The following is a 27,338-nucleotide window of genomic DNA, read 5'->3' as shown; positions in this document are numbered from 1 at the left end:
TATGTAAATCTTCCCCCCTGGAGAAAAAGTTTCAAAACCACAACAGCAAGCATTGCTTATATTGACCCAGGCAGGCCCTCTGAGTTCCTGGCCACGTGCCATGCATTACTGCCTCTCCATCACCGACCAGAGCACTGCTGGGAGGTACTTGTTGTTCACCCACCCTGGCAACCAATTAAAAAACAGCTGGAGTTTTGCAGAGCCATTGAAGATAAGGGCCATTCTCCAGGGTGCAGCATTTGCATAACTGCACCACATTATCCTCAAGGGATAATCAACAGCCAAGAGCAATACAATGCAAATCAGAGTGAAGGAAGAGCTGTCCTCAAACTGGTATATGCTTTCAAAGATCAAGTAGCTCTAGAGCACGGCCTTTATTTTTGTTGTTGTAGACAATTAATAGATGCAGTACTCCGTCATGTGAGTGTACCATTGCAATATGTAACATCTAAATTCAAACAGGATTTGCACATCACATGTAATTTTAGTCAGGAGTGTAAGCAAGTACAGTTTGACCCTCCATCGTCATCCAGGAGCATCTATATCTGAACAAAGCAAACTGAAACCAGGGCCTAGAGCCATAATAATGTCCTAGTATACTTGTTTTGTGAGGACCCAGCTGTAACAGGCTAACAGGCTGTTTTAGTCATTGACTGATGGTTAAAGAGACCTTGCTAGACAAGCTATCAGGGAAACTGCCAAACAGCAGGCAGCTAGCTCAGCAGAAAGCCCTGATGATTTCATTAGAATAACCACATTAATGATGATTGCATCTCCCATGGGTCCATGGTGTTTGCATTAGATCTGTTGAGCCTTGTGTGCACAGCCACCTCATAGGTCTTACAACAAGACTATATATCGAAGGAAATTGGGTAGTTTTAATGTTTTATGTCTGCTGCTCTAATGGTGTGCTTCAGTGCTAGTTTAGCTCTGCGTACACTCTTAAGCATTGCCAATTTCTTTCTTAAAATAAAATTTAAAAAAGATCACTGCTAGATTTAGTTTCTTGAGTTTTTATAACACACAGACTATTATACATGCAGGCATTTACCTAAAAGTAACTTCTTTAAGCAACTTAAAATATGGACCCCAAAACTTATGGAATCAGAACGATGCCACCTTGAAACGAAACCGAAAAAAATATTGAAACCGAAAAAAAATATTGTAACTGAAATAAATGTACTGAAAAATCTTGTATTGAAACCGAAAAAAAAATTTGATAGTGAAAAACAATTAATTGAAACTGTAATTTTTTTGTTTTCGCTTACAATTTTTTTTTTCAGTTTCAAACCATTTTTTTTCGGTTTCAAACCATTTTTCGGTTTCAAACCATTTTTTTTCGGTTTCAATCCATTTTTTTTCGGTTTCAAACCATTTTTCGGTTTCAATCCACTTTTCGGTTTCAATCCATTTTTCAGTTTCACTCCGCTGGCACTGTTTTGGCGTCCGGGGGCGCGCTGGGGGGGCGGGGATTCCGACCCGCATGTATTTGCATATATTATAATGCTGACCAATGACTGGAGAAAACACTGACGACGCGGCTGCGGTCACGGACAAACTTGCACGTGTCTGTTCGGGAATGGCAGATGCTGAGAGGTCCAGCGTTTACATTACCGACTATTTCAAAGTGACAGCCTGAGGTAAATTCTTCTTCAGTAAATTGGACTACCGGACAGGAGGACCTGAGACCCCACCGCACTATTTTTGGTAAGTTAAATGTGTTTGTAAACTAATCCGTAATTTAGGTCCTTAGCTAGCTAAGGACCTAGCTACGGACCTAGCTAGCTAAGATGAGCACTTGGCTGTTGGGGAAACTTGTTTTGTAAAGTTCGTTTAGCTAACCCGTGCAGGTGAATGAATTTACCCTGACTAAAGAAATCAAGAGAAACGCACCAGGCTGCTCAGTGACTAACCACGGTTACTGTACTTTTATATGAGTATTATACTGTAAGAGCAACAGGCTGGACTCTGCTTCTGCTCCTGTGCAGAGCTGATTATTAAATATGTGCAAACAGCAGCATGTTTTCTGTCGCTTTCCACATGTGGAACGACATTAACGCCAACTTTTAAAAACCTGGAACTTCAGTAACCCCTCATTAGTCAATAGCTACGAATTAAATAGCAAAGCCCTATACTTATGTACTGAAACCAGCTACTTCCGCTTGTCAGCTTAAGTTAAAATGTTACATTTTTCCTCTGATTATTTTTTTAGCATTTTTTTTTACTCAGCTTGTTACAAATATTCAGGTTAAAAAACTGTCCTAATTATTTTTAATGAATTATGTTCACAAAGTCACATGTGCAGTACTCTGTACAGCTTGCATCCTTTAGGACAAATAATTTGAAACATTAATATTTCTTGTTCAATACTGAGCTGATAACACCTCTGTATGTTGTGACCAGGATGCAGCAGCAGACTGAACCTTGACTGAAACCTGCTCCATCATCTCATCTTTGCAGATGTCCATTTATAAAGCATCAACAACTCAAAGGTAAACATGATATTAGAAAATGTGTTAGTATATAAGGCCTTTAAAACAAATAAAAAATAAACAGCTGTCGGCAGAACTGTAGGACTGGACAACTTCAGATCCCGAGTGTGTGAGGACAGAAGGATCAGCTCTATTTCAGATTTGAGAGATAATCTTTATATTTCAGTTTGTGATGATTCTGTTCTGTTTGTGATTACAGGAGCCGTCCTCAGATTCAGACCTCAGCACCACCCAGTGACAGCAGACAGATCTTATATCTTCGATCTTTGTAGTAACTCCAAAATTAACTGAAGAAAACAGTACAAAGGTTAAAGTACCACATGTGCTGTCAGTGAAAGCTGCAGCTGTTTTATTGATAAATTTAAAGACAAAGTCAAAAGGATTAATCACTCATGTAACTGTGTCACTATACATCAGCATTAACAGTACCTCAGTTTGGTGTTTCAGAAAACTGCTGATCTCAGACCTGCACAACTTCTGTTTTAAACACTGAATGTACTCAGCTACATGAAGGGCACATGATGTTTTCTCTGACACAATTAAATAAAACCTGATTAAAGTCAAAGGTTGTTACTTGTATTTGAACTAAAAACTTGATCAGGAATTCTTTCACTGTTTTTTGACAATAGTGTGTTATTTATCATAAAGTAGTTCAGAGTCATTCATACCAGAGTAGCCAGAGAGCACAACATATATTTAACTTTCTACAGGACTTAAAGCTATGATATTATGTAAAAGTCCAGAGCCTCTGAGGATTATCTGAGTACTTCTAACATTACACAAAGCAAAGGTCTCCATCAGTGTTCATGAAATGCTGGGTTTATCCTTCTTGTGAGGGAGCTGCTGGTGAAGATCACGAGCCCTGCTTGATCCCGGCGATGAGTTTGTCTTCCTGGTGTTTCTGAAATGATGCCTCTCACTGTGGGGCAACAGAACATCTGGCACAGGACAGTTGTAATGAAAGAAATTGAATTAGTTTTGAAAAAAAAAAATCTTGGAAATGCCCTATATGTGAGAAGCAGATTTTGTATTTACTTTTCTTTTGCCAATCAAGATAACTAGAAGTATAATTTTCACCATACAATTACTAACCTTGTCATCTCCTGCACTGTCTGTTTTGGGCTCTGGGCTTGTCCTTTCCAGCGCTCATGAGACTGCTTTTGGTGCACTGTGGTATGAGGTGCTAACCTGTTGACAGTGTTGGGAAGGTTAATTTTAAAATGTACTCCACCAAAGATTATAGAAGTAATGTATTCTGAATACTTTACAACTACATGAATGTACTATTGCTGTGTGATTTATTACTCTTACTGAAGGCTACTCGCCATACCAATACCAACTAGATGTTAAAATCTTAATATAAATGAGTAACAGTAGGTGGACATTAGGTAAGGCTGCACTTTTTGCAGCGATCTCGTGTAGAAAACTATTCAGTGCATATATAAAACAGGTCAGCGGCTCCGAACCGTAGTAAAGGGACCTCTGGCTAATACATCATGTCGGGCTCGTAGCTGAAAACTAGCTTTACTTTGTTGTCTGGGTCAACTTTGCTAGCGAGAGAGAGAGGCGTTGAAAGGCTGCTTATTGTTTCGGAGGAAAACAGGAACACAGTGTACAGTCCAGTCTTAACAGCTTTCTTACAGCTGGGCTCATCGGGCACTGTTTTTGGCTGCTGTGGTTATTATTATATTTACATGCTTCCAGCTCCCGTTTCTGCTCAGTGACAGCTCATACTTTTCCTTTTTCTCCCTCCCTCGCTCACAGACACATAACGGGTATGGCAGTCCGTTCTCCCTGCAGCACAGACTACACTGCCCATGAGGCTACATTGTTTAGGGCGATGCCTGTAACACTCTGCTATTGCCTTCATATTAAATCATTTTGTTTGGGTTTCCACCGGCGTGGAATTACCAAAAATAGAGAGACCATAGCCTAACATATGAAAAAGGAAAATACCGCCATGTAATCCATTTATTTCAACAAACTAACTGTGTTCTCAATATCACCTATTGAACAGTAATGGATACATTTACTCATATTTTGTATTTTATATACGTAACGCCGGTGCATGTATTGCGTTACTGCCCAACACTGCCTGTTGATGAGATCTTGTGCCGTTCCTAAAACACCGGCCTCCAACTCCTAAGGAGACACGGGTGTACCTAAATATAGCAAATATTAGCTTCAGGCTAGCTTGCTACGACAAATAGGCTAATACCAGCACTTTACCACAACTTCACCAGATGTAGCTAAAAAAAACTAAACTAATGTCCAGTCCAGTGGGACAGCAAGGAAAGATGACAAAAAATGATTACTTACTTGCGGTTTGGAGGGTCAAGCTGAAATTGAAGCAGCCATTGAAAGAGAGAAAGATGGCAGCTTGGTCAGCACTAGTGGCCTCTATAATGTATGCAAATATATGCGGGCCGGAATCCCCGCCCCCCTCCCAGCGCGCACCCGGATGCCAAAACAGTGCCAGCAGATTGAAACTGAAAAATGGTTTGAAACCGAAAAATGGTTTGAAACCGAAAAATGGATTGAAACTGAAAAATGGTTTGAAACCGAAAAAAAATGGATTGAAACCGAAAAATGGTTTGAAACCGAAAAAAAAAAAATTGTAAGCGAAAACAAAAGAATTACAGTTTCAATTAATTGTTTTTCACTATCAATTTTTTTTTTCGGTTTCAATACAAGATTTTTGAGTACATTTATTTCAATGACAATATTTTTTTTCGGTTTCAATATTTTTTTCGGTTTCGTTTCAAGGTGGCATCGTTCTGATCCCATAAAAACTGAGGTTGGGTTTGTGTTTAGCAAAATGTCCTCTTTAAATGTCACACACTCTTCTTTGATATGGAAGTACATTTTCTATATGACCAACCTGTTTCATCCCATTTCTCAGTGTACATAGGAAACAGGTGTATGCTTTATGAAGCTGTTATTGACTTTATCTTGTTTTGGATGTCTTTCCTTCAGCCAAAGATAGATTGAAATCATTTTAGGTCAGGCCGCCAGGAGTTCACAACACAGAGAGGTCCACAGCTCAGACTGACTCTCTGATCCCCGATAACATCTCTCCACTCTCTGCTCTGGTGTTCCCTTCATCTTTCTCTTTCTGTTTTCGTTCTCTTCTTTTTCTCCTCTTTACTCAAAGCTTTCAGCAGCCTAACAGTTTTGATAAATAATTAATTCTGGGGTGCAAGGATGGCGAAGGGGCAAAACGGTCACTGCCTACCACAGAGAGATGGATTTAACCCAGGTAGGGGTACCTCCTGCTTGGTTGTGCATTCCAGCAAGCATAATTGGCACTGTTTGTAGATGGGAAACCAGTGAAGGATTATCTCCTTGTTGCTAGACCACTCTAGTGGCTGCTTGGCTCAACAAAAGAGTGATATCATGGAGTGATTGTGTGAATCTTAATTCAGAACTTTTAGAATTAAATATACTCACTGGGGCTGTATAAGTGTCAAGTGTGCCTTGAATTTCTATAAATTCCTGAATGAATCCAATGTGTTTGAAATCTGTCTGCATTTGCAAGGACACACCATACCCATGGATTTAGGCTTATACATTTTTGTGTGTGTATGCATGTGTGATGGCAGCAGTCTAATAGTGTCTCTCTCTCTCTAATCCGGGGTTTATCTACTGGTCATTGAGGTGGGAACAGCACTGAGACGTCAGTCATCTGGCTGGCCAACCAAAACCTCTTTATTTCCACTGTCACTGGAACCCATTTGGAAGGATGGAGATTTATTTGGGCTCTCTTATCTCTGCAGTCCAGTCAGGAATCGCATAGCTGAACTCGTGTATCTTTTCTACCCTCTGGATGGAGTGAGGGTAAAAGAGCCCTAAAGGCTAAAAGTCCTTCATGAATATGTTCCACAAATCTGCAGCATATGTCTGATAACATAAAAAGAAGTCTACTGCACTCAAAAAACGAACTGCATGCAAGAAATATGGACATATTTCTGTCTATGGAAAGTAAATTTCTATTTTTCCACTGCAGTTTGTAGAGGACTAAAATTAGTGAAATCACAACTGAAGGTTACTACTGCAGATACTCCTGTATTATAGGAGTTGATTGATATTGATATAAATTGATATAAAAGTTCTTAAGTTATCTTCAATCCTACTGATTGTTCTTCTCCCATTAATCCTGGATTGTGAAGTTAGACTGCATAAGTACGTGTCACACTTTCAAACAATTTTTTGTGAAATCATATCATTTTGAGAAGCTGGATCATCTTGCATGTAGCAGCTATATGTGTTCTTATTTGCATATAGCAAATTTATTCATAAGTTCTTTAGGTTGACACAATAGAATAGTTTTGTAAACTTGTGGAATTATTTTTTATATCAGTAATCTATTAATAACTGTTTAACTCCATTAACCTTTATTTAGGGTTTGGTAAAACTGGACATTTTTTACTCTGCCTATAAACTGCAATGGTCTTCTTTGGATATTGGCTGTCTTTTATTGCATTCTCTATCAAGATGATCCCACACTGCTTAAGTAATGTTGGTAAGGTCAATCCATGACTGATAGTGTTTCATCGTGGGGTTTTTTTCTATCCTTTTATGCTTTTACTGCATTGGCAGTGTGCTTGGAATCATTGTCATGCTGAAAAATCAAGGTTTTGCCAATCAGACACTTTCCAGATGGTATTGCATGGTAGATCAAAATCTGACAACAATTTCTTCACTGTTGTACTATAGAAGTTCACTCTTTTCTGACCTCTTACATGCATATTGACCACAGATTTGAAGCAAAATTTGAATTTGTCACTCCAAAAGACAGCTATTACAATTATTTTTTTAAATCCAATTTGTAAGTAGTTCCTTAAAAATGGCTTCTTGACAGTCACCCTTATGCTGAGACCATTTGTCATTGGTCTTAGGCAAACATTAGGGGGCCAGATGCATATTTTCTTGTTTTTTTTAATGACTTCAGTTTCAGGTACAGTTCATCTGTGTTTATGTCTGCAACTTCTTTTGCCCTTCATTTGTCCAGTGGTTTCTTCCTTTTTTAAGGACACACTGCACACCATGCTGAGATATTTAAAGTTTTTGGCAAACAGCTTTTTTTGGGAATCACATTGCTTGTACAGAAATGCTATTTTATAGCTGTCAAACTGTGTTGACTTTGACACTTCCACTAAAGAAATGGCAACAAATGATGTGGCGATAGACTGGCTGTAACATGCCTAGAGTACAATTTAACTTTGGTTCTTTGTTAAATTGTCTGTTATGTGTAGACACAACACGGGGTATTTCCTTTAGTTAGGTGGCTTTTTTATGCTCGAATGATTCAAAGGTTTGCAGTAAGTGGCTTGACAAACAAAAAAGAAATTCCTCTTAAAATGGGCAGATAAAAGGACTGGACTGAAAATGAGTAACAAAGGAAAACTAAAAGACCTTTAGAAACCTGGAAAACTAAGGCTCAAGACCAAATTTACAAGAAAGTTTGGCTCCTTGGAAACAAAATACGACGACATGAGGGATGGCTCAAGACTTTTGCACAACACTGCGCAACTGTAGGTTTTTTGTACAAACGGTAAAGATAACGCTTGCCTTTGTGCACTCTAAATGGAATTTCTCCAGCATTCCGTGTATTTGGAAAGTGGTGCGCTTAAAAAACCAATTAATAAACAGCATACATTGCCTTGTATGCAAAGTTTAGGTGAATCTAAAATTTTACTTTCTGCTTGTAGGAAAGAATAAATTGGCCAGAAAGGAAGGAAACTGAGAGTGAGGGCACAAGACTGAAACACTCAAACGGCATGTTTCCATTTTAGCTAGGCAGGGAGAGTGGCTTTCCCACAACCATGCATCAGCCCAGTTAAGAGGTTAGGCCTGGCAAGTCATTACTGTCAGAGCTAATGTAGAGAGATGAGGAGAGGGACCAGGGAGGTAAGCACTCACTAATGAATGAACACACTGCTAAGTTCAACAATTACACGCTCATGTAAATGTAAGAATAACACACCAACACAAGCACATTGCTGCTGAACTGCCTAAACCTAACGGAGCTTGAGAACAAAGAGGAAGTCTCTCCAGATAATTGAGGCTTGAAGTATCTTTTGCAGGCATTGCAAATTCTTTTGTTTTACTTGAAACTAAAATTATAAAATGTATTTTGAGGCAGAAATAAAGCAAAATGTCAAGAATATGCCGCCTAGAAAGTATTTCATGAAGTTTCTATGGATTTTAAAGAGCTCAAATAGATTTATAGTCTTTTTTTTTTTAAAGTGGGCCAACAAACTATAGTGTGCGTTTCACCAGTTAAAAGATGAAGGTGCATGTCCTGGTTGGATCAAGTGCTACATCTCTTGAAGTAATAATTTATTTGACCTTATTGAAGACTTTGCTCATATGGCCACCTTGGATAAGTAATCATATTTTCTGTAAAAGACTTCATTTATTGTCTCGGCGTGAAATCCATTATGTACTTATTACCACATTCCTTTGAAAACATGCCATTGTTATAGCATGATATAGCATTTTTACACCTGAAAACACTATCCAACTTAAAATGACATTTCAAAGCATAACTTAATTTATATTTTTATGATCAAATTTGTTTGCTGTTTTGCCTCAACCTCAGAGAGGTATAACATAGAAATGATTTATTAAATTTTAGTGCCAATCCTCATTACTGTAAAACTGTGAGGTAAGGCACTGGCCTTGGTGGAGCACTGCACTCAATGTCTCCATCTTTATTTTCACACTAATGGTCCAGATACACACAGTTGCATTGATGGCTTTATAGAGTGATATACTGTGCATCTACAGATAAATGTGGCTCCAGTGATTAATACAAAAAATGAAAGATCGCCTGTTTTGAGACACAAATACAGCCTCAGGGTGTCACAAGCTAGTGTAAAAGCTAGTGCTGGTCCTTAGCCCGGATAAATGAGAGGGTTGCATCATGTCTTTAATACACATTTTGAAGGGCATCTAAATTTGTGCCAAATCAAATGCGTGGATTCATCGGTTGTGGCAACTTCTTGGGAATAAGGGAGCAGCAGAAAGCACCTTTTTATCTTCAGATAAATATATACAAATAAAGTCAATTTGCATGTGTATGTGTGGAATAGACACAGGTGTATACACGCAGTCTCACGGTGCCTCTCTTATCACTCCTGCCACTGTACAGTACACCTCTCTTGGCTCTCTTCCAACCCACTAAGCTGCGGTGGGGTAAGCTTATAAAAATGACAACACAATTATATATTACCAAATGTCCCCAAAAGATCAAAGTCTCTGCTTAAAGATAGCAAATGGGCTGATGTTGTATGGTGACAAATGTGTCACGCACTGATTACACACATTCACAAACTTTAATTAAAAGAAAAATAAGCAGCAGCATGCAACTGAATGCATGTTTCCCTTAGCAAACCAAACATCTCACAACCATATATTTATGATTTATTTACTGCTGGAAGACAAGGTTGGCATGTAAAAAGGATTTGAGGATGTGAGTGCCGCTTTTCAAACAAACACAACAAACCCAAATGCTTTAATCAGTCCCAGCAGTCTAACACATGCTTGTTCAACCTTATTCGTTTAGTCCCTGTCGTGCAGGACTCTGGAAAGAGACTGTAGACCACCAACACTGACAACCGCTCTCTTGGCAGTCTCTGCTGTTCACCAATCAAGGGTGTTTACGCCGCCTGCCTTATGATGTCATTCTGGCTTAGAATGCCAAACGAATAACCACCATAGACCCTGGAATGCGCATTTGTGTCTATGTGGATATGTGCTATGTGAAGTCCACGTCAGAGTAAATCGGTCTTAATGAGTCTCGAGTTGGAATGAGCGATAATGTGCAGGAAAAGGTCAAAGCCAGAGACGTTGGGTTTCATTTTTTCCTTTATTTTTTGGGATTTTTTTTTCTTCGTGTACAGGCATCCACTCTTCAAAGTCTAGAATATAATCAGGTTGCTGTAGGAATGCAGGGAAGGAAGGATATGACTGTAAGTCTGCAACAGAAGGAGGATTGACAGCGAGCAGGCGGACTAAGATAAAAGTAAAACAAAGGAGCAGTGTCACCAGAACTTTTTTTGTCAGTACTTCCTATCTCATCTTTCAAAGAAAAGGTTTATGATTACATTTCAACTAAAGCATATTTTTTGTGTCTGCATGAGACAATAAGCATAAGGATAGGATAAGCAAATATGACATGTTAATCGAATACTACTATACAGCAGGGTCCGTACACAAAGTCTCTACGACAGGGCATTGCTAGGGAATTTATCTTAATAGGTTTTGGCTTGCCTTATGTTGGATTATTCTCTTCTCACATTGTCTGTATTCATTTATAAATATATTCATCTGTGCACTTGAATATTGCTTTAAGCACTAAATTGAAAATATGCACCTCTATACATTTGAGCAAGCTTTGGTCTCAGAGCTTTTCAGTCATGTTACTCGCTTGACCACAGTTTAAAGTTCAATTGAGATTTTGCAAACATACAAAGAAGAGTTGGACCTATAGCAATTTCAATGTAGTATTCATCTTGCCATGTAGTTTGCTGCAAATAGCGTCCCCCCGATATGTGATCCTTCGACTCACCTTGGTGAAAGATGATGTTTCCTATCAGAACTATCTCAGTGAAACTTGCTGTCATTAAAGAGATATTTGGACCACTTTTATTCTGTTCATGTTCCTCTGCAAGTTTTAGTTTAGCCTTAACAGATTATAAAATTCTGACATGGCACCTCTTTTAAAAAGCGCATTGTCATTATTTCATTAATATTTATGTTGATCTAGTAGGTGAATTTTGTTGTCTTTTCAGAAAGGCCCAAATTTAAATAACTTGCAATGTATTATCTGCTGTTCCTGGGGTTAAAAAATGCTTATCTAAGCCAAAAGTCTTCTTGCTAGGATAATTTTGCATTTTATACTTGCCTACATATTAGTTGGGCTAAATCTTATGAGAAATAGGACATTTGTGAACTACTATCAGACAACTGAAATGAACCACAGAAAACCTGATGATGAGCCATCGCCATTATGTCTGCTTATGAATGCCTTTGTGAATACAAAAGCAGCATTAAAATGATTTGAAGGGAGGATTGTGGGATCGAAATCAAATGTGTGCCCCGGTCTATGAGGAGAAACAAATAGATACTGTGGCGCGGTGGAACCTTAAATGAAATCAATCGGGTGAAATAGTCCAAATATACATCATTTGCCTATATCTGGATGAAGGAGAGGCTGGAAGAAAAACGAGGGTAGAGATAGCCCAGTTGGTGCTTCATCCATCATCTGTTTGGATTGGATGCCAACTTGATACTGGGAACATTCACTGATTAATATTCAGTACAGAGTGGAAGCCGCATAGTGATGTTGGATGAATTAGCCAGCTTTCCTCTGAGATTTTCTGATTTACTGCTATCTAAACAGCTGAAGATTTCTGTGGAAGCTTTTAAGAACTGAAAATCAGGATTATTGTGCAAAGGTTTATCACTGCACTTTATACTATAACGACTTAGAACTGTTTAGTTCCAGGTTGCTGTCTAGACATGCATTATGAGGTTAATGATTTGTGCATTGAGCATCAGAGATGCGGGTTTGAATTCGCTAAAAAACCTCCAGAAGCTGCAATGTCAGCAGAGCGGTGGTTAGACTGACCAAAGGGGGTCAGCATTTCTGTCATATTTGCGTCACCGACAGCCGCCATGGGTGACCACTGCTCAGCAGAAATGTCACAATGCCACTGAAAGTGGCTTAGCAGACTGTCTCACTTTCTCCTCCTACAAGCGCTCACACGGAGTCCTCTCACTCTAATTTTTTTCTATTTCTTCCTCTCTTTTTAATACTCATTTGTATACCGTCAGGCATTTGGTATCATTTTGCAGCTATTCTATAGTAGAGCAGTAGCCTCAGACTAGTGATGGAAGACCTTGGGTGTCAGCCCTGGCATCAACAGGGTACATTTGTTTGCCTTGTGTTGTCACTATTTGGCTGTGCTGTTAGCCAATAACGTCTGTGCAGTGTGGAGCTTGAAATCGTGTTATTGTATGTGACATTTGTGTGCTCGTGGCGAGTCAGAATGTGTCATGCATTTCATTACTATGTAAACACACTTTTCAGGGGGCTTTTTGGACACCTGCACGAAATTGTTCCACAATCATTTTGAGTGGTTGACCTTTTGTGCACAAATAGAGCAGAGAAATAAATGCAGATGGATATGCTGTAGGTCTTGCAAATAATTATCATCTAAAGTCATCTTTGTTTTTTTTTTAAAGAATGTTTTAAAAATCTTCATGACTTTTGACTCCTCACACACCTAGTATTACATTTTATTCAGGTGAGAACAGAATTCAGAGGTGAAAACTGACTCAGTTGCTTCGGAGTAAACATAATGATCAGATTGATTCAATTCAACAGACTAATAATTATATAGTAATTATATATAGTAATGTTTTCTATCCAACAGCCAACAATGACTTCAACATTTAGACACAACGTACACGGATTCAGGATATGCTTGGTGCAGGAGGCAAACTGTCATGCTAAAAGGGACAATTTTGAGTAAGTCAGAGCGTATTGACTCTGCCTTTTTTTGTCATATTCTAAACACATACAGCTGGCATCTCAGTTTTCAATCCCCATTTGCAGTAAATACATTGAAAAGCAGATGGAGATATGACTCGCTAAATTGGACTAGGCTGTCCAAATATTATGTGACCTCGCACAAGCTTTTAGGGGTCATTCTAACTTCCTTTAAATGTTGTTTTAGGCAACTTTGCACCCATCTCTCACATGTGGCCAGACACATGCATGCAAACACACAAGAACGTGTGCTAGAAAAGAGTTGTGTTGCTACACTGTACTCAGTCTCTCATAAGCTCTCCTAATCTTTCTTCTTAATCTCTATGAGACACACAGTAATCTTTATCTGCAGTGAAATAGTTTTTAGCTGATTTCAGCTTCATTCCTGTTATTCCCTGGTGTCTCTATCTCATATAAACTTCCTACTACAGGAAAGGGTCAGGAGTGTCACAGCACAGTATCGTGGCTCGACAAATCGCTGATGGTCTTGTTACACCATAGAAGACAATCTGTTGTGCGGAGAAAATAACACATGCTTTCCACCTGTTTTTTTCCCCCACCATGATTTATTTTTTAACAAAAGGTTAAGGTCATGTGTTTACAAAGGTGAGTTGTTAAAATGTTGGACCTAGCAGGGTAAAATCTGTGAAATCTCACAAAACTAGCCTGGACATTCTTTTTGACAGCAGCCCCTGAGCAAGGCATGTAACCTTCCGACTATAACAGAGGTGCTCTCTTACCACTAGCTGTTAGATTCTTATTATACTAGGGTGCCCAGTGTGAAAGTGTGGCACTACATGAGTGTCTAGCAAGGTGAGGCTTCAAAAAGAACAGGCATGCTGAGCTGGCTTTCTTGGACAGACCAAAGCACCTGCAGATGGTTTCAGTAAAGAAAGATTTGAGCTGCACTGCATGAATGAAAGAATCTTTTAGAAAACTGAAAAACAGATGTCGATAAAGACATTGATTTTTCTTTCTTTAATGAACCCAGAGAATCACTGACTTAATACTCCATGTAAGATTTTGCCAAGTCCTTATCATAAAGACTTGGAGAAGGTTGAAGCCTTCCTCTGCATTTATTTGTTCCAAAAGCTTTTGAATGCAGAGAGGAAGAGTGGCAGCTCTCGCTGTTTCGAGTGTGTTAAGGAAGTGAGCATATCTTGCTATGATGACGATAGTGAGGCGTCGCTTTTCTCTGCGTGTTTGTCTATATCCCCCGCAGCTGTTTGTCTTCCTTATTCTATAGCCACCTGCTGGTGCTTTGCACTGCCTGGCTGTCTGTTAGCTTGTTGCTTTCTTTCTGTCTACATTTTGCTCCACCTTTTTTTTCCTCTTTTGGGAAAAAAAGGTAGACATAGTCATAAATAAGGTGCAATTTTAAGGAGAGAAAATCGATAGTGGGACATTAGGCTTTTTATTTGGACTCTTACAAGGCCACCTACTCTGTAATGTGTTGAGAAATTAGACATAATGGAAATTCATTGAGTGCTGTGCTCGCTCTCTTTTTCATTTCCGTGTATGTGTGTGTGTCTGTGTGTGTGTGTGTGTGTGTACAGAAACAATCTAACCTGTACTGGACATTCACCAACCTTGCTCAGTTCTAAAAACCCAGACACACACTACCAGTTTGTAAGGCTGAGGCAGAGTTATTATAGCATTAAATCCAGTTCATTAAAACTAGTTAAAGTGACAGAAGATGTAAACACACATTTCTCATTTTCTTGCTTCTACAAGCTGAAGATTTTGTGTACAGATTTTCATTATAGTCATGCTTATACCAGTGGATCCACACATGCACACATGCTGTACTCTAAGGCTACACACTTAAAAGATTTATTATCAGGATTAAGTTGGCTTTGCTTGTAGAAGTTAATTTGGACTTTAATTGAGAAAGCATTCTTCCCTGTTGGCTAGTAGTTTGAAAGTTAACAGTTAACCTCTGGCACAATACAAAAGATTTACCATGTGTAGCTTATGTAAGCAGCCTAGTTGCATGTTTTAACCATATTTAAATGTAACCACTGTAAGACTTTTATAAAGTTAAAAAGTGCAGACCAGCATTGCCCCTTGTTTTATTTTTCCAAAATTCAGTCATCTGATTTTTTGATTCATAAATTATTTTGCTGGTAAGATATCTGATAATAGGTCCAAATGGCTTGCCAGCAATTTCATAATTCATTATTGTCTTCTTTTGACAATCCACTTATCACATAAGGGGGTAATTTATAAGCCCAGATTTGAAAGTCACACCCAAAAAATGTCTGTCTTTAGACATGGAACATCAGTTGTGCTTGCCATTCTGTCAAGGGCATTACTGAAGGATGCAATCACACAAGCAGGAAATTCTGAGTGAAATGAGTTATAATCTGCAGAGCACTATAAATCATATCCCCCTAAACTCCGCTGCACCTCAGCTTTGCACACACAGTCTGCAAAACACTGCTGCAGCCCTGAATTCTGGAGCACATGGGTGGGCACGTGCATTGTGACACAAACAACGCTGCATTCACACAGGTACACAAGCTTGCCTGCATTTTGTGAAACGTAGTGTGCAAAAGTAGCGAAAGGTTCAACCACTGTGGCTAAATTGTTCTCAGAATAAAGTAATTACTAACTTGCAGTAACTTAAGTAATTGACTCGGTTTCCTGTTTGAAACGGTGAAGGGAAAGTCAATTTTAGAGAAACCACTAAAAGACTAAAATTAAATTAAATTCAATTAAATTAATTAAATTAAAGACTAAAATCAGTGATCACACTGATTAAAGTCAATAACACATCTGCATGGTCTCTCATTTGAAGGGCTTATTGAACGCCTTGTTGGGAAAAGTTGGTGAGCAGTGCTTTCTTTTTTTCTTTAAAGAATAGCTAAGGCTATATCTTCTCTCCACTTTTCCTCCTCTGTGCTGAATGTCAGCCGTAAAATGAGTGTTTTGTGGGTTTTCATGTAATGATAGAGATTTTTGCAATTACTATTTATGGTGGTGGTGAGTGTAATTGCTTTTCTCAGCTCATATCGTGATCATTATCATCACTCCTCTGTCATTCATACCAGCTATGAATATATATTAGGCTGATCTACTCTATGGGTCTAATTGGAAAAGCATCTATGTGACCAGGACTGAAGAAACTAGGGAGAAAGAGGGTGACTGGAGGGAAGAAGTGATTGCAGTTGGTTTGCTGTGGTCTCCAATTTCATCTCAGTGTTTATTATTTTTCACGCAACAGTAAAATTCAAGGCCATTTAGGTAGTGTAATAAAAGTAAATTAGTAGAACTTGTGGATACTTCATTATGTTGCAGGGGGTCTACCGAGGCACAGGTGGCATTTTTTTATTCAGCCCCCAAAAAGCAGTTGATTTACTAAATGTGTCAGAGCTGAGACGCCACATACTGCTTTAGTAATGGTGTTTCTTAAACCTAATACTGTACGTGCTAAACATTCTCAATCATAAACCATACTTGGTGACTCCACTATTTTTGTTTTGATCTAATTTCCATGGATCAGTAAGAATGTAATTTCTTCTCACCATAATGCTACTGTTTGCTTTCACAGTCGTAACACTGCGAATATTTGACTAAATCTCAACAGTAATTGGTTTCATATGCTTTATAGGATAATTTCTTTGCTCTCATAATTATCTGTAATTATATTTAATGGATTCTCTAAAAACCTGATCATTGAAAATTAATGAAGTGAATAGTGTTTGTGATGAGAATGTTAACTCTGTCATTGTGTTATGCAATTTTTAAACGGTATGTGGGGTGTAGGTCACTCTCGATACAGTTATTGTAATTTGTGGAAGATTTTAAATCAAATCGTAATTGAAGTGGGGATCTTTCAGCTTTACTTCAACATGTTTTACTGCCAAGCAGTTTCATGGACAGGTGAGGCCTGTCCCCCTGTTAATTCAAGGTAGACATAATATCTGGAGTTAATTCAAAGTGTTGATTTTGTGTTTTCACTGTAACTTTAGGAGTAGCCACATTATCAATCTAGTGCATTTTTTGGCAGCTCAGCAACAGGAAGGGGCCTGAGGGACCACACAAGACCAAAATGCATGTTCACAGAATTATTTCCATGGTTAAGAAAAACCCCTTAACAATATCTAATGAAGTCAAGAGCACCCTGGAGGAGGTGTCCTTAACCATTGTCGAACTTTACAATCTGACGATGCCTTTATTTCCATAAGATGAAAACCACTGGTTACACTCAAGAACAAGAAAGACATATTAGACTTTGTCAGAAAATATCTAAAAAAGTCTGCATAGTTCTGAAACAACAACAAAAAAAGTGAAAAAAATCCTATCAACACCAATATTAACCTGTATGCGAAGTATGAAAAAGATATAAATGCCTCACGATCCAAAGCATAATACATTATCTGCCAAACATGATGAAGGCAATGTTATGACACGGGCATGTATAGCTACCAGTGGAACCAGAGCAGTATTGTTTATTGATGATGTGACTGCTGATAAAAGTAGCAGGATGAATTCAGGAGGCATGCATAGTGTAAATGGATACTGACCCAAACCGTATTGCCAAAGGTCAAAGGAGCTTGCAAAGAAAAGCGTCTGGACTTCTTTAAGTTACTTGAAGACGTTTCACCTCTCATCCGAGAGGCTTCTTCAGTTCTTAGGTCAAATGGTGGAGAGTCCCAGATATAACCCTATTGGGAGTGTCCCCCCACAGAGGGACAAAAGGACCCCCTGATGATCCTCTAATCGCCTGAGCCAAGGTGTGGAACTGGGTGTGGGTCCCAATCAGCCAGAGTTTCGGGTGATTTCATTGTGAAACCTGGCCCCACCTTATCATGCGAATTCCTGAGGTCAGATGGCCCAGGGTGTGAGTGGGCCTTAAGGCGTCTGGGAAGGGATCTCAAAACTGGATTATAGATGGCAGAGAGTTGGTGTCGTAAACCACCGCCTCTGTTCAAAGATGGTCGCTCACAGTGGACATAGATGGCTTCTTTCACTCCTCTTTCAAACCATCTGTCCTCTCTGTCCAAAATGTGAACATTGGCATCCTCGAAAGAGTGTCCTTTATCCTTAAGATGCAGATGGACAGCTGAATCTTGTCCTGTGGAGGTCGCTCTTCTGTGTTGTGCCATGCGCTTGTGAAGTGGCTGTTTGGTCTCTCCAATGTAGAGGTCTGGGCATTCCTCGCTGCACTGTACGGCATACACCACATTGTTAAGTCTGTGTTTTGGCGTTTTGTCTTTCGGGTGAACCAGTTTTTGTCTGAGTGTGTTGCTGGGTCTGAAGTACACCGGGATGTCATGCTTGGAGAAAACCCTCCTGAGTTTCTCTGATACACCGGCTACATAGGGGATGACAATGTTGTTGCGCCTGTCCTTCTTATCCTCCCTCGCTGGTGTCTGATCTTCTTTTCTGTGCCTCTTTGCTGACTTTAAAAACGCCCATTTAGGATAGCCGCACGTTTTGAGTGCTTCCTTTACATGTGTGTGTTCCTTCTTTTTCCCTTCAGGCTTAGAGGGAACAGGCTTAGAGTGCGCCTTAAGGCCCACTCACACCCTGGGCCATCTGACCTCAGGAATTCGCATGATAAGGTGGGGCCAGGTTTCACAATGAAATCACCCGAAACTCTGGCTGATTGGGACCCACACCCAGTTCCACACCTTGGCTCAGGCGATTAGAGGATCATCAGGGGGTCCTTTTGTCCCTCTGTGGGGGGACACTCCCAATAGGGTTATATCTGGGACTCTCCACCATTTGACCTAAGAACTGAAGAAGCCTCTCGGATGAGAGGTGAAACGTCTTCAAGTAACTTAAAGAAGTCCAGACGCTTTTCTTTGCAAGCTCCTTTGACTACGATGACCTGGATGACTGAGAACCTTCACAGACATATTGCCAAAGCAATTCACGAGTTTCTCATAGCAAAGAATGGCCAAATCAGTCTCCTTATCTCAACCCAATAAAGTATGCTTTGTAGTTATTAAGACCTACCATAGAACCAAGTCCGCCAGAGCTTTTATATATTATATTTTTATATGCTGTAGTGGCATTTTTGGGAGCATTTTAAGTTGATATACATCAATACAACAATTATAGCCCAAATTTTAATAATATGTCTGCATTAAGTGCATAGTAATTACATAAATTGCAAAAAAGTGCAATAAACTACAAAAAAATTAAAATCGTTTTTTTTTTAAAAAAAAAACAGGCTTATCCTTCAAAACTGTAAATACAAAAAAGTTGCACAAAATAGTTTCGCACAACAGGAAATGTATTTTGAGTGTCTTCATAGTTTTATTTTTGAAATACACCAATTTTTATATACTGCAGGAAAAGTGAAAATAAATATTATACTGCAAATTTGCAAAAAAACAGCATGTGCATCAAAATAAACTATTTCCAGCAGTGCAATATGAGTCCTAAGCATCCCAGAAACGATACAGAAAGTCATAAAGTCAAACATAACTTTTAAAAACAGCAGTATAGGCTCATAAGGCCCTGATGGTAAAAAACTACATTTCCGCAAAATGTAGTCACTTCCGGTTTCGGGCAGGTCATGGCGGACATGCGATAGTTCATGCTGATGGAGTAGGAAGTGTTACAAACAGCTGATCAGATCGGCAAAGCGTGTTTCTGGAATATTATGTTTTTGTTGCTGCAAGTGCTTTTTATGCAGTTTTTGCAAAGCTATATGTGGAAGGAAACTGTGACCTAGATCAAGCTGATGGCATAAGATGTAAGTACAACTCCTCCGGTTTCATATGCAAAAAAAATTATTGCGCAGTGCTACCAGGATTTAAAAATAGTTATGCAAAATGGAGCGTGCCTCCTCCGACTGGCTTTAAAGGGTTAAAAACACTGAATGCAGAAAGTCCCACAGACGAGAAAAGTAAAGGCCTGGCAGATTATCCCAGGGTAGGAAAAGCATTTAGCGATTAAGATTTTAGCGTCTAGTCCTCAGGTACTCATTGCCTACCTGTGGGTAGACTATACTGTGACTATACTGTGTGTAAAAATGGCTGTAATTAAAACAGTTAATATAAAATTGCAACATCATTCAGCAGTGCTGGTTTCATACCATAATACCATAAGCCATTTAGACGTATCTCTGAACTTTTCTAGACATTACCTGAAAGAGCAATATGATGTTTGACAACACAAATGTATGAAACGACTGGACCAGACACAAGAAAAGACTTTATCCTGCTAACGCCACTAATACAAGATTTGTAGAGCTCAATGTCAAAACAATATATGTAATCACTGTGCTAATTGAAATTAAACTAGGTAGTGACTGAAAGCAAAATAAATGTAATAATAGCAATAATAAAACAAAACTAAGCATAAAAATAATTTACTGCAAACTAAAGTGTACAAAAAAAAAACAAACAAACCCAAATGTTTTGCTCTTCCTGGAGTATATTATTATTTTATAAGTATTCTACAATCTTCAAATTAATAGAAACTTCACAATTAATTGACATCATATCTGGCTGTGATAACCAGAATCAGAATCATTTTCACAGGTACAACGAAATCAGTGCATCATCCCTAACAATATGAAAATATAAATAAAACAATAAAACATATATGTGTTTTCATTTTCAATAAAAAGTAAACTTTTTAAGTCTGTCTGACATGGATCACACGTATGTCAATGTTGATCTAAAATAGTAGGTATGCTTCGAAAAACATAATATGACATATGCATGTGTAATTTACACGCATTATCATGAGTGTGGATCTTAAAATGTTATGAGACGTTTGTCTAGACATAAACACAAAACAAGAAAAATGTTAGAATTTCGACAGAGTTTATAGTTGAATTCTATAATGTACAACAGCACCAATTAGACCTCCTGCTGCGGATTTAATATGAACCCCTAATTGAAAATGGGAGTTGGCTGTCAGTGGTTAGACAAGTAGTGTTAAAATGAACATTGTTGGCCCTTTTGCTTAGAAGGAAAAAAGTACATCGAAGGACACACACACATTTATGCATATGTTGGACATGGCTCATTCAGTGAGTTATATCCACACACAACACACGGAATTATCAGTAAGGCCAACCACTCCCACATAAATCCTTAATCACGTCCAGTACTCTGTTTTATGACTTATGCCCAGATCCACTGCGCTGCACAACAAGCACTTTTACTTTTCCAAGAACAAAATATTCAGGCTTTTATTTGAACTTTTACAAGGCACGACAACAAATTAGGTTTTATTACCGAAACAGAACCCAGACAAGTTTGGAAAATCCAGCCTAGGGAGCCTTTTGTTTTGCCAAGAGACACTGGATGCAGGATTATTCTGGTGATCACACGTACTGTTAATCCAAGAAACCTAATTACTAATATTCATGGCCCTTAACAGAGTCACTAAAGAAGATTGGAGTTGTGGGATAAGCACTGAGGCTTCCTGCTGGGCCTGCTGTATATGTGTAATTAACATATGTATACTCATTATCTGGAGTTGGAGGAGTCCTTTGCTCTGTTTATTTATTGGAAACGTTCTGCTTTTCTTAAATGAAACACTTAAGAAAAAGCAGCATGGTATTACTGCTGAATTTTCTCTTCATCTACATATTTTATTTGGTAAGAAATGGACTTTGCCAGTACATTTTTGGTGAATGCCCAGTAATTGCTGGCCATTTAAGAGAAAGAGAGAAATATAAACTTGTATTTCACTGTGGAGCAAGCAGAGCTGGTGTCCATGATGGCTGTGCTTATGAAAGAAAAACATTGATTGTCATTATTCTATCCATAGTCCCATGGGACTCTTCAGTGATACAGAGGACCATTTAAGAGCAGCACTGAGGGGACTTAGAGAAAAGGCTTCCGGTAAGATTCTGCTAATAGTCTTCTTACCAAAACCCTCACTTTGAAAAATTGATATCGTTAAGTACGGCAGAATGAATGTAAATGTGTGCTGTGGGCTCACGCACACGAGTGACATAAACTGACGTAAGTTGGTAAAAAGTTTGCGTATTATCCGAGTCTAACATAAGTTGTGATGTTATCACACAAGATAGAGAGAAAAACGAAAAAGTTCATTCTTCTTTTTAAGGTCTCTGTCTCGTAGCTCATACATCAGCAAACCATGGCATGTCAGACATCAGAGGCTGTTTTTCCCCAGATGGAAACTTGTGGAGGAAGTGAGCAACTTTGGTGGCTTGGCAGTAACACACCAATAGAGTCTGGTCACGTCCTTATCCAGAACTCCATGCAAAAGCCCTGATGTCTCTTCCAGATGTAAAGCCGTAATGCAAAGCCCAACACCAGATAAGGGTCAAAGGGGGACTCTCATCGATCAGTTCCAGACTAGAAGTGACTGCCCGGGTCAGGAGAGCATCTCATTATCTGTGATGCAAAACAGCTGAAGACCCAAGACCTTCTCACCTGAGGGCTCAACATGGCAGATGACCCATTAAAGCCTATAATACAATGCTAGGTGATAACGTGTTTGAGAGGTATTCTAACAGCTCCCTTATATTTAGTTGTTCAAACTTTAAGTTTTTAACCTCATTGGAATTATCTGTAAAAACCTATCTGTGTTGGTTAGGTCCACTGTAGGGACTGGAAAGTAAAACAAGCAAATATATCATATCTGATCATTTTGAAACTGCCATTTTTATCATTGTTATTACAATAAGGAAATTCAATACTGTTAAATATTGTAAAAACAAAATGTGAATGAATCTGAATTACAATAAAAGTGTTAATTCAGAATTAATTGGTTAATTAAAATCAGTCTATTTTATTAATAATTATCAAAAGATAATCAACTAAAACATTTTCACTCATTTTGTCTGAAAAATCACTGCTTGATTAATCAATAGCTACAGCCTAGTCTGAATCAATCAAAATCAAAATAGTCTTAATATCCACAATAATTTAGTCATGAAATTAAAATACTTCTCACAAACACAAATGCGCATGTCATTACTCCATAATGTTTACAGTGTATTCCAATTTTTCAGTAGGGTTTTCAATTAGGGTCTGAAAAGTGTACTGTAGTGGTCCATCTAGGGCCGTGTAATATTTCATTAAGGGCCATTAGATATGGTGCACTGGGCAGAAAAGTTCAAAGCTTTTAGCAGTTAGAGCATTAGTAAATGTGTTTTGCATGCTTGTATCTCAGTAATCATTATAATGCATCCTTGACATCCATCACCGGAATATAGAATTCCATTGCTTCAATATTAATCAGAGCTCGCCGGATCCATTTGGGTTTCATACAAGCATATGAAGTTTAACGTCAAACCCCTAACCTCTTTTCTGCAGCGATCGAGTTAAGTGGTACCAAATTAATTTTGTTTTTCTTTCTGTGGGAGCCCCCTCGGTGGAATAACAGAGGTATGCGACCTTCCTTCGGTAGTCTGCCGGTAGTGTGCCTCTTATCTTCTGCCCAAAATGCAAAGTACAAAAGAGGCAGTTCTAAGATCCTAAGTAATCTTGTGGTCTGTCATCTATGATATTTATTAGTGGTGGAAACATGTTTTTAGTTAATGCAGACCAGCAAAAGGTGGATCGGGGAGGTGGTGGAGAGTGAGATGAGTGGGGGCGCCCCAATTTCCATGCATTAATACCAGACAGAGGAATTGAAACATAATCCATATGCATTTTAATTTCTGCTAGGAAGTACATTAGGGAATCGAACATGCTGCCCTGTGCCCTGCCCATTTATCCGCTCAAGTATAGGGAGAGTATACACATTTCTTTGGAGCTTAATAAAAGCCACATTACTGCAGCTTAACAGATGTTGTTCTCTGGCTTGTAGTGATACATTAACCTCCTTTGTTCAGCTTATCATTGATTAAAAAGATTTGGTCACGAGAAGTCATTTACTCTGGAAATATGTCTATTTAAAAATTTCATGGCGGTACTATAGCAGACAAAAAAGCGGACAAGACATAAATCATTACCATATGGGTTGAGTTTAAGAGAAACTATGAGTGCTACATTATTGTAGTTAGAATTCATCGGAGAATGTGCTGTGAAATAAACATACATTGTAGACTTAAATTAACCTTACAACTATGGCCTATAAAGCCAAATAGAGCATGTTCAGAAAAACTTAACTAAGCTTCATAGAAGGGATGATGTACATTAAACACAGGAAAGGTCGTCAGCACCACATGTGGTGTCTGTTTTGGTTTTGAGATGTGGGATGAAATGGAGGGAGGCAGAAGAGAGGAAGACACACAGAGGGAGGTCCGCTGAATGTAAACCAAAGCATAAAATTCTCCCGCCTCACGGGGGAGACAAAACATGATGTAACTTCATCAGTTCCTCTCTCTTTCCAGTAAGCAGCAAAATTCAACTATCACTCGCTTCCGCTGCACCTGCCCACCCTCTTAGATGAATTCTGATGTCAGAAAGAGGCGTGACTCCTAACTCAATCGGCTGTCCACTGGAGAATGTGGTCTCCGCACGAGGTCGGTGCCACAGGCTGCCAGCCTGCCACCTAAAATGATAATAGACGACGCTAATAGCAAGAAGGACCATAAAGCTTTATAAGATTAGAGCCCCAATGAAACCCCGACATCTTATTGGTGGCTAAACAGCACAATGGGAAAAGTCAGAGATAGCATTTTGCAAGAGTTTTACTGCTGTTTTATTGCTTACACTTGTTTATATTTCACAACCTCTCTCAGGGCTTTTGCACAGTTCTCCCTATTCTGTGTTTATTTCGCCTTTCCCTGTAGGTTCCTTTTGTTTGTATGATTACTTTGAAATGAGCACGCTTATGGGCACTCCTATTGGTTTGCATTTTTCTGCCTGTGTTGGAGTTGCCATCCAGGGAAACATAAATGGCAACCCCCCAACGCTCATGTGTGTTTGATAAAAATCTTCCTGGTCTCTCTCCATTTGTCGGCAGCCGCTAACCACCTCCAGCTCTGCCTTCAGCTGCCTCCCATTTTATCATGCAGGCTCTAATCAAAGCCAGGTCTGCCACAGCACACATTCATCACGCATACACACCCACACACAAACGCACACGCATATGCATGCATGCACTCTTACGTGTGTTTTCACACATGCAGACATACAAACGAGAGTGTGCACACATTCAAATCCCCCTCCCCCGCACTCTCATATGGTTTCAGTTGTCTTCTTGGGCTTCAGTAATCGTATTCCACAATGACCAATAAAATGTGTTGCCACAGGGACTTTTATTTATGTATGTAAAACTAGGAGAACAACACGATTTTAGCCTTTTCTGACTGAGCCAAACAATGACTGTAGCATTCGTTAACATTTCTGTAAAAGCTGCCCACAGGAAAACAGTTAGAGCAAGCAGGTTGTCCCATGTGCATTAAAAGATTATTCACAAGAAACCTGCCCAGGGTGTCAATGTAATTTTCAAGCTGTGTGTACTACATCATATATTACAATATAAATATTACTGCTGTATGTACCGAGGTTTGAAACAGGGGTAGATCTGTTTTCAATTTAGAGTAATTGATGTGAACCATTTTAGTAAATCAGCGTAGGTGGCTATGATTAGACAAGCTAAATTTATAGATCAAAACTTTAATTTGTCAAATATTTGCAAATGTTTATGGGGCATACATTCATAAATAAATTGTAGCATGGCTTTTTGTTCTTTGAACAACAGTCTCTAAATTTATCTAGCCTAGATATTCAGATGACCAAATAGAGAACAGGCAGGTAACAGATTTTATTCCCTTCTGGGGGGAAAAAACAACAACCCAGCACTTTCACAAACATCTGCAAACAAAGACACGCACACTCTCTTGTAGTGGAGCAAATAACAGGCTTATTCAAAACTTGGACAATTCTGAAAGACGGCTGAGCGAGAGAGTGTTTGTAAGTTACACTGTGACTGCACAGAAGGCGCAACACATGAGCAGCACACTAACAAAGCCGCAACAGCAGACCTTCAGGCACAGTAGGTCACTCGTGTTTTGGAAACACAATGACTGTTGTTGCATCAGCTGTAGCTTGAAAAATGGTGACGTTTAATTTAGCATCACCATTTCTGCAGCTACCAACAAATCATCACTGAAATAGGAAGGACTGGGTGCAAGTCATTATAGAGAAAACAGTAAAAGTGGTTCTTACTTTTACTGTGAGCATAATTTCCTACAGACAAGTCATTTACTGCAGTTCAGCCCACAGAAGCACAGTGGACTCATTTAGATGCTGTTTTAAATTCATTTTCTTTTATTTCAATTAAAGGAGAATACTATTAAACTGAAAAATGATGTTACAGTTTTAGGCCAGGACACATTCCTTTTTCTTGATATTGGTGACTACCAAAGAAACACGTGAATCCATCTCTAATACAGCAACTGGTTGAAATCTTCCCAAGCACAGAAATACGGAGTTTTATTGTTGAAATTCATAGATATTCCATCTTAAATATTTATGTCATAAACTCTTGTAGTCAGAGAGGTTTTACTGTTTGTGCTTATGCTCAGCACCAAAACTGTGGAAATACAAATGAGACATATTGCATTCTCAAAATGTTTTCAGACATAACTATGAGCACGGTAAAACCCATTCGTGTAAAAACCAAATAAATATGTACATATAAACACCTCTGTAGTGTATATATAAACACATGTGTTGTAATTGCTTCCAAATAAATATCCATCAACTATCTGAGATAGCGAGAGGGGGAAATAGCCTTTTGGCTGCAGGGAAGGAGGTGGTGTTTGAATAATAATAATAATAAGTGTTTACGAGGACGAGCCGACACTGGGGAAATCTCTCTTTGAAAGACATTAAAAGACATTCATGCTTATTTATTAGGACATGTAAGCAACAAATATTTCATTAAAATACGCAGAAAGCTTTCTATTTAATTTACATGCATTTACACAATTCTGTGTGAATGGTGCATGCCTGCGTGTATTTGTTGGAAGATGAGGGCTGCTTGTATAGAGTAATCTTGCAGACACACACACACACACACACACACACACACACACACACACAGAGAGAGAGAAAGACTGTAAAACCAGGCCAGGGGAAAGGGAGCTTTAGCTGTTTGCTTTAGCCCAGGAAAAGTCTCCCTTTTTCGTGCCATTAATCTTATGAGAAGTTTCTTACTTCTGAGATTTTGTTCTCACAATTTTGTTCTAAATTTATTCATATGAACAAACAATTTTGTGGGTTTGATTTGGGAAACAGCAAGGTGCACTGGGAACTTTCGGAGAAAAATGCTCTCAACAGTTTTTTTTTTTTTTTTAAGTAAACAAGGCAATGAACTGTTATACCCTGTAATGAGTCATATCATGTGCTTCAATAGTTTCAGTGGGACCCAGTGTCAAATAT

The 27,338-nt window shown here is 38.8% G+C and overlaps 3 long non-coding RNA genes across 3 annotated transcripts; 2 read left to right on the top strand and 1 right to left on the bottom strand.

Moving 5' to 3' along the window:
* Positions 1-1,736: 1,736 nt before the first annotated feature.
* LOC146506607 (uncharacterized) lies at positions 1,737-4,374 on the top strand. Its single transcript, XR_014877335.1, has 2 exons — positions 1,737-2,492; positions 2,692-4,374. It is a non-coding gene; the product is annotated as an uncharacterized LOC146506607 (long non-coding RNA).
* On the bottom strand, positions 2,403-5,274 carry LOC146506606 (uncharacterized). The gene is made up of 3 exons (XR_014877336.1): positions 4,812-5,274; positions 3,585-3,680; positions 2,403-3,430 (listed from the first exon to the last, which is right to left on the bottom strand). It is a non-coding gene; the product is annotated as an uncharacterized LOC146506606 (long non-coding RNA).
* Positions 5,275-15,813: 10,539 nt separating this feature from the next.
* Positions 15,814-19,769, top strand: LOC146506605 (uncharacterized). The gene is made up of 2 exons (XR_014877301.1): positions 15,814-17,601; positions 18,931-19,769. It is a non-coding gene; the product is annotated as an uncharacterized LOC146506605 (long non-coding RNA).
* Positions 19,770-27,338: the final 7,569 nt, after the last annotated feature.

The sequence above is a fragment of the Neolamprologus multifasciatus genome, chromosome 12 (assembly GCF_963576455.1).
Source record: "Neolamprologus multifasciatus chromosome 12, fNeoMul1.2, whole genome shotgun sequence".
Taxonomy (NCBI): domain Eukaryota; kingdom Metazoa; phylum Chordata; class Actinopteri; order Cichliformes; family Cichlidae; genus Neolamprologus; species Neolamprologus multifasciatus.
This window is presented reverse-complemented; position numbering and strand designations above follow the sequence as displayed.